This window comes from Cibotium barometz, chromosome 8, assembly GCF_041138505.1.
Source record: "Cibotium barometz isolate CiBa-2024 chromosome 8, ASM4113850v1, whole genome shotgun sequence".
Taxonomy (NCBI): Eukaryota; Viridiplantae; Streptophyta; class Polypodiopsida; order Cyatheales; family Cibotiaceae; genus Cibotium; species Cibotium barometz.
The window spans coordinates 44118844-44130949 of record NC_141053.1 but is presented as its reverse complement, the minus strand read 5'-3'; the positions used below and the strand labels follow the sequence as shown (position 1 = coordinate 44130949).

At 40.2% G+C, this 12106-nt stretch overlaps 1 non-coding gene across 1 annotated transcript; it reads left to right on the top strand.

The window, feature by feature from the left end:
• The first annotated feature begins 9244 nt into the window (after nucleotides 1-9244).
• LOC147636308 (U5 spliceosomal RNA) lies at nucleotides 9245-9367 on the top strand. Its single transcript, XR_015266573.1, has one exon. It is a non-coding gene; the product is annotated as a U5 spliceosomal RNA (small nuclear RNA).
• The last annotated feature ends 2739 nt before the right edge of the window (nucleotides 9368-12106 follow it).

Genomic DNA, 12106 nt, shown 5'->3' with positions numbered 1-12106 from the left:
CATCCTGAATATGCCCAATCATGGTGTCCTGTATACTAATGGAGAGCCAATACATAACCTTCCTAGCTCCTTGGTTCCAGTCTTTAAACTCTTTCACATCTGCAGCAGTCGGATTTATATCCGGTATCTCCGGTGCCTCTTCATGCTCACCTTCTATGTAGTCCCAATAGCCTTTTCCCATCAGGAAATTCGTCAACCTGAACCTTCAAGCATGGAAGTTATTCTTGTCAAGCTTCTCAGTCACAATCTGAGGTACTCAACCAATATATACATGGGTTCTCTATAGTGTGGACCCAACTAAATGAGCTGGCGCTATAACTATGCCAGTCTCTAGAATGGCTGTCACACAACCTGTCATCCCACTGGCCGCATATCTCCCATGATCTCACCAACCATGCCAGTGGTGTAAGTGTGGGGCCTATCCCCCAGGCGGGTCATCAGTGTCCACCACCTCACTAGATGAGCTCGATATCTCAACAGTCTATATGGTAGTGCGCCCAATCTAACGTAAGTCATATCTAAACCATATGGCCTCCTAGGCCACCTTCCCATGTGAAGGTAGTCTATATGGTAATTCCCATGTGAAGGTAGTCTATATGGTAATGTGCCAAATCTAATGTAAGTCGTATCTAGACCATATGGCCTCCTAGGCTACCTTCCCATGTGAATATGAGGATGCTAGGCATCCGGTGGTGGCAGTGGGCGAATCAACCATATCTACTCCTCGTAATGGGAGCTATACAAACATGAGACTTCAGCATACAATATGGCATTGATATATCCAAAATAACATATTTTATATTTAGCATATTGAGTATTTATTATAGTGTTGAGTATAATATCCAACATAATATAGTTTATATTTAGTATTTAGTATACTATTAAGTATAATATCTGCATAATAAGTTTGTATTTAGTAAAGCTAGTATATTATATAGTTAGTATTCCATAAGTTTAGTTAGGTTTAAAGTCTAGAAAATATTTACATTAGTTATACTATACATATGTAAATATTAACTATAGTGTCCATGGAGAAGACAATATTGAATATAGCTTAAAATGGGTATGGCAATATAAGTGTGTATGTTATTTCACAAAAGAAAAATATGCATTTGATTTATAGTTACATTAAGTTGGAATATCCTCCCTTGAGTCTATTCCTCAAAGGAGACATATTCACATGTGCAAACAACTCCTCATATATCTAGTGAAAGGAGTTGGTAAGTTCGTGCTGCTAAAATGGTGGGACAACCACTCTTTCAAAATTCTTTTTTGTGTATATTCACGTGATCAATGTGCTTCTGCCATATATCAATATCTATAATGACACCTATCCCATGCATAAACATGGTTTCCTTCACCATAGGCATGTTCAGATCCAAACTAAACATCCTTCCATTTATGTTATCCTTTGTAACCAAGCGTTTGTAACCAAGCGGCACTAATTTTTAAAGTCTTCCATAAAACATATTTGAGGATTAAACCTCACTTATACCCTGGTCAACCATCTGTCCAACAGAAACCAAGTTCTGATAATATTTAGAACATGAAGTATATATACCAAGTTTTGCCATCCTACATAGACAATCACACTTTACGAACATGTGCAATGGAATATGCAGTATCATCACTTGTTTTCGCGTATCTTGGTTTTTCCATTTTTTGTATATCTCTCAACCACTTATCATGACTAGTCATGTCGTTAGAGGCACGAGAATCTATATACCAAATATCTCTTGATCTTGACATATCTCCTATCATGGAGTTTCTATAAATCATGGTTTTTCCATTTTTTGCATATCTCTAACCCACTTACCATGACTGGTCATGTGGTTAGAGGCACCAAAATCCATATACTAAATATCTCTTAATCTTGAAATATATCATGTCGTGGAGTTGAGCATATGTTGCATCACAGACAGCCAGCTTGCTCACTTCTATCATCACCGTGCTGTAACTTTCCACTTTTGGTATCATTCTGTTTTCTGTAGCAGTCATTTGCCAGGTGCCCTAGTTTTCCATAACTTAATAGCAGTCTATGCTATTTGCATTTTGATTTCTTTGCTAGCCACCCCAATCTCTTTGGCTCCCCTTGCCTCTAGGGTAGCCTCTTCCACCTGTTTTGTTACATTTGATTCCTATTTTTGTTGTTGTCCATGATTTTTGTTTCCAAATGGCCTCTAGCTCGGACTTGAGATGACGATCTGCCTCTACCTCTATTTATATCTGCGTAGAAGGCATACTCATTTGTATTTCCAGAGGATGAACTTCTCCCAATATTAATCTCCTCATGAAAATTAGTTCTTAAAAATCAATAAATTTCTCTTGAACCCAATAGAGGTCTGAAATTGGTTGTATTCCTTGCCAAGGCCATTCAAGGTCACTGAAATCATATCATCATCATCTACTAATAATACCAATAGAAGCAGGGGTATCTATAAGCCCTTTACTCTTCACTAAGTAATCATTTTTATACTCATCATCATCATCTACTGGTAATCCAATAGAACCAAGGGTATCTATAAGCCCTTTACTCTTCCCTAAGTAATCATTTATACTCAACTTTCCTCTAGTCACATAATGCAGCTCCTAATTTAGCTATATCTTTTGAGCTTGGGTGTTTGTGCTATACATCTTCACTAAGGTGTCACAAGCCTCCTTAGGCATTTGTGCTTCCTGTATATGCATAATCATAGAATCTATCACATTGACAAATAACTAGTACAACACTTTTTTGGCTCTTTCATACCATGCTCTTTATGCCTACACTTGCTCTATGAGGTTGAATTTTCTTCAGCAATCTCTAGCTCCTTTTCATCACCTAATGATGAACTCCTGATATCCTTTTCCCATAAGGAAATTGGTTATCCTAAACTTTCATGCCTAGAAGTTAGTCTTGTCTAGCTTCTTGCTCACAATGTGTGATAGATTAGCTTGTAAAAAAAAGCATCTAAACTTATAGCAAATCTGTAACCTTCAACAGTGGTGCTGTAAACTTGTTTTTATAATGTCACTGTATGTCACATAAACGTACATCCACAAATACTTGCAACACTTAGAGACTCTACACAGATTATCATGTGACCAAATTTCTGCTACAACTTTGCTTCGACGAGAAATTGAGCATATACACTCAAACTCGACACTTTCATAGAGTGGCATCTTACAGAGCCAAACCATGCCTGAAATGTGCTCAATTTGCATTGAAACATGCACAAACTCAAGTCATTTAGTTGAATACACACAATATGGTCTTCTTCCTTCACCCACAAGAGGATGCCTCAATTTGAGACAATGACTTTCCATTTGCCTATAGCTCTCATACCTACCGAAGGTGTTGCTCCAAAATCAAAGAGGGAAAGAGATGGAAATACCATTAGTTGCATACTGCTTCCTTGCTAGCCTCTTTCTTGCCTCCATAGCTCTCATATAAATTGGAGCTCTGGTACTATAAAGAGAATACTGTAAGTTATTATGCTAGTGTACAGATGGGTGCTAAGCTCAGTCTCTAGCACATTGAGGTGCATTATCATTATGTGAGGGAGAGGCTTATGTTGCAAGAGAGATTAGCCTAGCTTACGTCTCTACATACAACAATGTTGGGGAGAGACTCATGTTGCACGAGAGATTAACCCGCCTTATGTCTCTACACACGATAACATTACAAACATATTTTTATGAAGACTCTCTCACGCGAGAGAAGTTTAAAGCTTTTTGTAAAGCTTTGGGATTATTTCCATTTCGAGATTTGATTAGCCACATGATCCCTCTACACGCTCACATCATCACTTACAGGGGGCGTTTGTAGCTATTTATATAGTAGTGATGTGTGGGTATAAGCGAATAATGGACCAAGGCACTTTTTCCCTTATCATGTCACTTCACTTCATTAGGGGAAATATGGACTACAAAAATGACCCTTTAGGATTAATTTTAATGACATTTTAATCAAGTTTGGACCAATGGGAGGGGGGGAGTGCACATTCTATCCACTAGCTTTAGGACCTAAAGTAGGGATATTTATTGATATACTTTAGGCTTGTCCCCCTAGTTACCCCAATCACATCACCTTTTTTATCTAGTAGCTCCACTAGTGTCACTTCACCTCCCTTGGGCCTCACTAGACCTGCACAGCCAAAAAGTAACCCTAAAAATTTTAAAAAATTTGTTTCCCTCCAAAAATTTGATTTTATCCCCAAAAAAGTGCTTCCATATTATTCTATAGTGAAAAAAGGATTCTCCAAGCTTTCTAGCCCCTTTTTATACTCTTAAACTAATTACACATGTAAACCATTAGTCCTAGAGCTCTCTAATCCCTCTCTAATCTTGTCTACAACCTTCTAATGTCTTTCTAATCTTTTCTCTAAGCTTGTAATCTCTCTTCAATCCTCTTGGGTGTCCTTAATCCTCTAGTGTGTCTTTAATCTCTCCTTAATCTTGCAGCAAGTTTCAAACCCTCTTGCAAGCTTCCATATCTCTACTAATCTTGCTATAACCTCTCTAATCTTGCTTGCAGCCTTCTAATCTCTTTCTAATCTTTGCTGTAAGCTTGTAACCTCTCTCTAATCCTCTTATGTGTCTTTAATCTCTCCTTAATCTTGCAACAAGTTTCTAATCTTTGCTGTAAGCTTGTAATCTCTCTCTAATCCTCTTATGTGTCTTTAATCTCTCCTTAATCTTGCAACAAGTTTCTAATCCTCTTGCAAGCTTCCATATCTCTCCTAATCTTGCTATAACCTCTTTAATCCCTCTCTAACCACTTGTAAATCTTGTTGCAAGGTTTAATGGCTCTCTAACCTCTTGTCTAATCCTCTAGCAACCTTCTAACCTCCCTATTCCTCCTCTAATCCCACTTAACTCACTTTATCCTCTTGTAAGCAAGTTTTCAGTCATTGAAACATCGAATAGGAGACCTAGTGATTCCATCTCTGAGTATGTTCTTAACAAATCTAGGAATGAGTAAGGTATGTGGGTTGGAGAGAGATTCAGGGTTAATGAGTGGGTTTACTTACAGCCAAGCTCAAGAGGGCCACATAGAGTCAAAACTTGTGGTGATTTGGAACATCATTGGAAGGGAAGATTCCTAGCTTTCAAGAAAACTCAAAATGAAGGCATGGTGGCAGTGGTTCAACATATCTACATGGCTTCAAACATTCATCTTCCTTCGTGAATAGCAAAAACCAAGTTTCCTTGTAATTTTAAGTATTTTATTACTAATGTGGTTCTATTGAAATCATTTTCTTATACCCTTATTGTTCACTTTTTTTTTTGTGGTTTTGTGTATGCATATATATTCCCATCAAGTTACATAGAGGAACAACCATTGAAGAACATAACAGGGACCTTCAATACTTTCCATTCCACCATAGGTGAGGTTTGTGTATGCAGATATATTCCCATCAAGTTACATAGAGGAACAACCATTGAAGAACATAACAGGGACCTTCAATACTTTCCATTCCACCATAGGTGAGGTTTTATTTCCCAACAAGAACCCTAGGACACTTCTTGGGAGTAGAATATTCTTTTTCACACACTCTTACATAGTTCCCTCTAGGCCTAAAGACTCTGGAAGACTTGAAAAGCTTCCATTTCCCTCATTAGGTAGTAATGAGTGGCGAATCCCACACAAATGAAGTGTAGATGCCTTCAAACAAAATGAGTGGTGAATCCCACACAAATGAAGTGTAGATCACTCTTATACCCTTGTTGTTCACTTTTTTTTTGTGGTTTTGTGTATGCAGATATATTCCCATCAAGTTACATAGAGGAACAACCATTGAAGAACATAACAGGGACCTTCAATACTTTCCATTCCACCATAGGTGAGGTTTTATTTCCCAACAAGAACCCTAGGACACTTCTTGGCAGTAGAATATTCTTTTTCACACACTCTTACATAGTTCCCTCTAGGCCTAAAGACTATGGAAGACTTGAAAAGCTTCTATTTCCCTCATTAGGTAGCAATGAGTGGCGAATCCCACACAAATGAAGTGTAGATGCCTTCATACAAAAGATGATGATTGATATCCAATCCTCTTTAAAATTTACAAAGCCCTTTTGTTCAGTAGGTCTTAGTTGGTATGCTCGCATTTACCTTTTTATGCACGTGGTTTTTAAGCTCTTGCCACAAGCCACTCCAGCAATGTTCATTTGTTCAGTAGGTCTTAGTTAGTATGCTCGCATTCACCTTTTTATGCACGTGGTTTTTAAGCTCTTGCCACAAGCCACTCCAGCAATGTTCATTTGCAAGAAATTGCATATGAATGGTTTATTTGGAAATGTATGGGATATAGTGAAAGGGATACATAAGGGAGATGTATATTCTTGCAGAGTTGTGATTTTAAGTATCACACTTCAATACTTGAAAGCACGCTCAAATTTATACATCTGATTCTTTTACAAGCGATGGATGAAGAAAAATGGGGAGTGGATACCATTGCAGTCATCTGAGGGTGCAAATTCACCCATAGAACTACCGATCAAACTACCCAATAGCACCATTAACCTTTAACGCTAGCAAAGAATGGAGCATAGTAGACGTTCGAGAACACCTACTACTCAATTTGAGGAAGTACAAAATGCAAGCTTGTAAGACCTACAAAGGGTTAAAAAAATGTTTTGGATTCTTTGAAAAAAAATTCTATTTTTTTGAAAAGTTTTGTTACAAATTCAGAATTCAATTTTGTAATTCAATTGAATATATAATTTTTATAAATCTATAAACTCTTTAGAAGAATTTACAAAAAATTGCACTTATGTGTTTTATAACTTACTGTGAGAAAATTGGTGCAGTCTAGTTCAATTTTACACATGGTACATTAATAAAATATATTTCAAACTTACATATTTCAAAATGTGTTCCAAACAAAAATCCATGACTATATAACCTTAAAATGAGACAAGACAAAAAAAGTTGAGCTTTCTATTGATAAAGATAAATTCTTACATAGTAGCACTATTGATTACAAGTCTTGGCAATGCAAAAGTCTAGCTGATTTAAGATCCTTCGTCATTATAGTAACCCTCTTCGTGTGGATAGCACAGAGGTTTGCATCCTCAAAAAAGGTCACCAAAAAAGCTTCTGTAGCTTCTCGTAAAGTTCCCAAGGCAAGCCTTTGCACACGATAGTCTAGGATTTATTTTACAAGAAGTGTGTATCGAAAAAACCAATCCCTTGGGTACTCCACATTGTGTATCGAAAAAACCAAATCAACATTTCAATGAGGTAATTTGTTTATGTCACCCTCCACTGTGAGACGAGTGTTCTTGAAATAGATTCTCTTTGCCCTATAATGTGACTTCTCCATCCCTTGGGTGCTCCACATGTCGAGGGAACTATACTTTTCTAAGTAATGTGATCCATGAGCGTAAATAATATGTTAGAAACAAGAAATTACATGAGTGTATATAAATACATATTATAAATACATATAGATTATAACAACTTGAAAATAACAAAAATGTACCATGTAATGGGTGATTGATGTCCCCCCCCAATTTTCAATGGGCCAGTTGAGTAAACTCAATGACTATTATCTTGAATATGCTTCATTGTTCCAGCGTTGGTAGGCATGTTTTGGGGCCCATTCGCATGTTGTAAGTTTCCATGACATCCTAGGGGATTGTCAGTTTGAATTGGCTTTGTTCAATTTTAGGTTAGTGTGTAACCATTGTGTGCATGTGTCATAAGTGTTACATGGTCATCATTGACATTGCATCTTGAGCTTATCATCAACTTCATCAGCATGTATGGATTTTCCAAAGGGCTTTCGAATGATGTATCATGTATTGATTTGCCAATGGGCTTTCGAATGTTGTTACAAGCATCAAGGAATGCCCTACCTCGCTAGCATAGGATATTACAGGTAATTCAAATGGTGATACTAGTTCAAATGTAATTGTGGCATGTGTCTCCGCACCTCTCAATGTGGAACAAGCGAGGTGGGATGGCAAGGATGCATAGGAACATGCATTGGTGGCACTTTTCATAAAAAGGAACATTATTCGTCCTATTCGCTCATGTAATACTGCGCCAACAAGTAGGCTAGGGATGCACTTTCTCTGCTTTACGAGGTGCGTGACGAGGCTCATGTGTGTAAGGAGGCACATGTAATACTGCCAAGTAGGCTAGTGATGCACCTGCTCTACTTTACGAGATGCATGACGAGGCACATATACGTACGGAGGCATATGTGGCCTACTTATGTAAGCACTTAAAGTCCGAGCATATGAATAAGAGGGAGACGTAATGAATGAGCTTCTCACAGCTTCCCATAACTTTTTATTAGATTCATATAAGGAGGCATAGTAGGCAAGGTGGAGTAAATCTCTATATAGCTCTGCTCGGTCTCTACTGTTGGGGTGATTGAGCCCTTAGTGGCATGACAATGCCGAGGGAAGCGATAGATCAGCTCGTTGTGGTTAGCCACATTCTATGCGGACTAATGGTGAGTTCCCAAACAACCCTTATGCATATGTGAGCAGTAGCCTTTACTATGATTGTAATTGTAATGACGAAGGTTTAGGGTTTATTTACGTAACTATAATTTGCTGGCAACTCTTGTACAAGAGTAATTATTAGAAGGAAGAGAGAAAATATTAAGGACACTAAACTGAAACCTCAATTCGAAGAGAAACCCTTTTATTTCCCAAGCTAAGATGATATATAAGAGGAGAGCAACCGAAGGCTCGATTCACAAACAAGAGGCATTCCGAGAGAAGCTTCATCGAAGAAGATAGTATATAAGAGGAGAGCAATTGAAGGCTGAAGCTGATGCGTGGTTGAGTTCTCCCTACCAGTTGAGTTAGCAAACTAAAACAAAAAGGCTTTATAATGGCTTGGCGAGAATCCCGATATCCACAAAATTGTCTAACTTCTTAACTCTATATAACTGGTTCTAGTAAGATAGGCTACTTAACCATCCTTGCATTCGCATCATGCCAAGCTTCTTGCATAGAAGGCCTCTCATATGAGCCCATGCTCAAACTTCAAACTTGGAAATTCAAGGTTGAGTTAATGTTAGGGCCGATGCATGGCCTTGAGTTCTTCTCTCTAAATCAGATGTGTTAGCAAACTACTAAAACAAAAAAGGCTTTATAGTAATAAATGGCTCCCAAGATCTACAAAAGCGTCTACTCAACCATCCTTGCACCACTTATCCCACATTGGTTCCCCAGCGCAAGAGGGAGGTCCCCGTGGAGGGTATAAAGGCTCCTGGTTGGTTCCCCTTCCTCTCACGGAAGGTGCGGGTTGAGCACAAAGCGAACTATTCTTTCGCCTTTTACTAAAGAATACCGTGTGCTCGGCCCAACACAAGCACCATATCCCAATTTTTGCAGCGGGCTGCTCTCTCCAGGGAGAGGAGCTCCTCCCCAAACGTACGTCCAAAACAACAACAAGGTCTCCGTCTGTGTCTTCCGCTCGCTCGCTCGCTCGGCTCTCGCAGGTGAGAGGTAACGCTCTGTTCGTTTGTTTCCGTCGCTCTCGTCCTCCTGACTGTGCAGGTTCTGCGCCATCGCCATGGGTGGTTAGTTCGGGCCGTCGTCAAGGACATGGGGGACCTCCATGGACCTGGATTGGATGCCCACCAGGCCGCCACAACATGAGCACACTGGTTTGTATGTCCACTTTCGTGACAACGCCCTCATTGCACGAAGGCCTGCACAAGCCGTGGTTGAGACAGCATCGATGTGGTTGTTGTGAGAAAGGATGGGCAGCACCACACCATCGATGGCTCAGGGGGTCCTAGGAGACGAAGGCTGTCTTTTGGATCCTCAAGAAGGAGCCAAAGCTTCACCAACATCATCGACCTAGAAGAAGAAGAAGAAGAAGAAGCAGAGGAATGGCTAGCCGCATGGCCCTGGCAGAAACACACTTTACCACCTTAGATCGAGTGAGCTCTCTTGCAGCCTATGTCTGATTGCACAGTTGAGAGAGGCAAGGTTCCCTACTCCCAGACACAGGTAGGTGCTTCGTCGCTTAGCAGCGGTCTCTCCTCATTTTCTTATGGTGGCCACAGCAACTTTACCCATGGCAGAGCGGATTGACTGGAATGGAGATGCACTGAGAACTAGGGCTAGAAGAACCTTAGTCCTCTGGCTTGCTGCTGCCCTCTTCTTTTTCCGCTCGTGTGTTTCTCGTTTAGATGTGCTGCTCCTCGAGGCTCTTTCAGCGGGTTCGGACACTTGTGGACTCTCTAGCTTCAAACCAGGTTGCACCAAATACTAGAAATGATGCCAGAAGTAGAGATGCTATGCATTTTAATGGCACTAGGTAGGCTACTTTTGCCTGGTTGCTCTGGTTGTACTGGTTTGCACCAAATACTAGAAATGATGCCAAAAGTAAAGATGCTCTATGCATTTTAATAGCACTAGGTAGGCTACTCGCCTGGTTGTGGCCTCTAGCTGCTTGTAGCTCATCCTCCCTCTAGAAAAACTGGAGCTTACTGATTGATAGCTGCAGACGCGTCAGTGGAGATCCAGAGCTCAACTGCATCACAACGGCGGGGGCGGCCTGCTCTTTGGCCGTGCCCGATTAAAACACAGGCATCTTTGTGGGCCGCCTGCCAGAGCTTGCCCTATGTTTGGCTGCTGCTTGAGACCTCCGGGCTCCCAACCATGGCGAGTGAGTATACATTTGCCTCACAGCAGTGAGTGGTACATTCCCTTTCTAAACGACTGCACTCGTGCTCTCTTTCTCTCTCTCTCCTCACTGGCTCATGGCAGCAAGTACCTATACCGGACTGTGGATTTCAACCCTACTCCAGTTGACGATTCCTTCCTTGCTGCTGTTCTGGGCTGAATGAAGGTTGCATTTCTGCTCCAGGGACTGAAGCAGGCAATGGTGATGAATAAGGGGATGGGGTAAGACGAATCCGCCTCTCCCCCCTCCCCTACTTACTGCTGGTTGGCCATGCTGGGTTATGAATAAGGGGATGGGGTAAGACGAATCCGCCTCTCCCCCCTCCCCTACTTACTGCTGGTTGGCCATGCTGGGTTGAAAATTGCGGAAATTATCACACCACCTCTTCAAACCTGCCTCGGAGCCCTGTTCCTTGCTGATTTCACCCTAAACACCAGTGTCCAACAACACCCTGCATTTTCAACCGTGTCCCTACTGTGACTGACTCCTGTCTCCCATTGCTCTTTGTTTCCCAATCTGCTCATTCTCATAGGCCTTCCGCCTTCGGGTACGGATCAACCCTTCACTCGCACACACCGACACTATTATGTGCAAACCTGAATCTCTACTGTGACTCAATTTCTTCTCTTTATCAGCAGAACTCACTTTGGTCACCATCTCTCCCAAGCTAGGACTTCACTCTGAATCATAGAGATATTGTGGACACTAGGACATTTACTTAAAGCATCTGCCCATAACGTTTTCTTTCCTTGGTTGATATTGAATCATGGATTGAAAATGCTGGATTAATGGAGCCCATTTAATACGTCGGTCAGAAATTAAGGGTTGCATTAATAAATGACTAATACTTTGTTGGTCTGTTTTAATTAGAAATTTAGATCCCATTAAATAATATTTTCAAAGTCCTAAGACATGAACGACAACAGCAAATGCTTTGTCGTATGTACTATAATTTCTTTCTGTTGGTTTAAGCTTATGACTTTCATAAGCAATGGGATGTCCATCTTGCATGAGAACACTACCAAAACCATGTCCAAGCTAGGTCGTTGAAAATTTGGTAGTGTAAGAACTGGTGCATGAGTCCATGCTTTCTTAAGTTCAGAGAAGGAATGGTCCTGTCTACTAGGCCAATCAAAATGTCTAGCTTTCTTAAGGAGTTTAGTTAAAGGATGTGAAATATATGTAAACTTATTTTTGACGAACTTCCTATAGTAGCTACTGATTCCAAGAAAAGATCAGAGTTCGTGAATATCATACGGTTTGGGCTAGTTGGCAATGCTTTCGATCTTTTTGGGGTCTACTTGAATACCATCAACCGAAATAATATGTCCGTCGACATAGAGCTGACACTTTTTTCAAATGTTGTTCGTGCTCTTGACGATTCTTATTGAAAATTAAGATATCATCAAAAAACACTATGATAAAACTTTGGCGTTTCAAGAGTATTCTATTCATCATTCT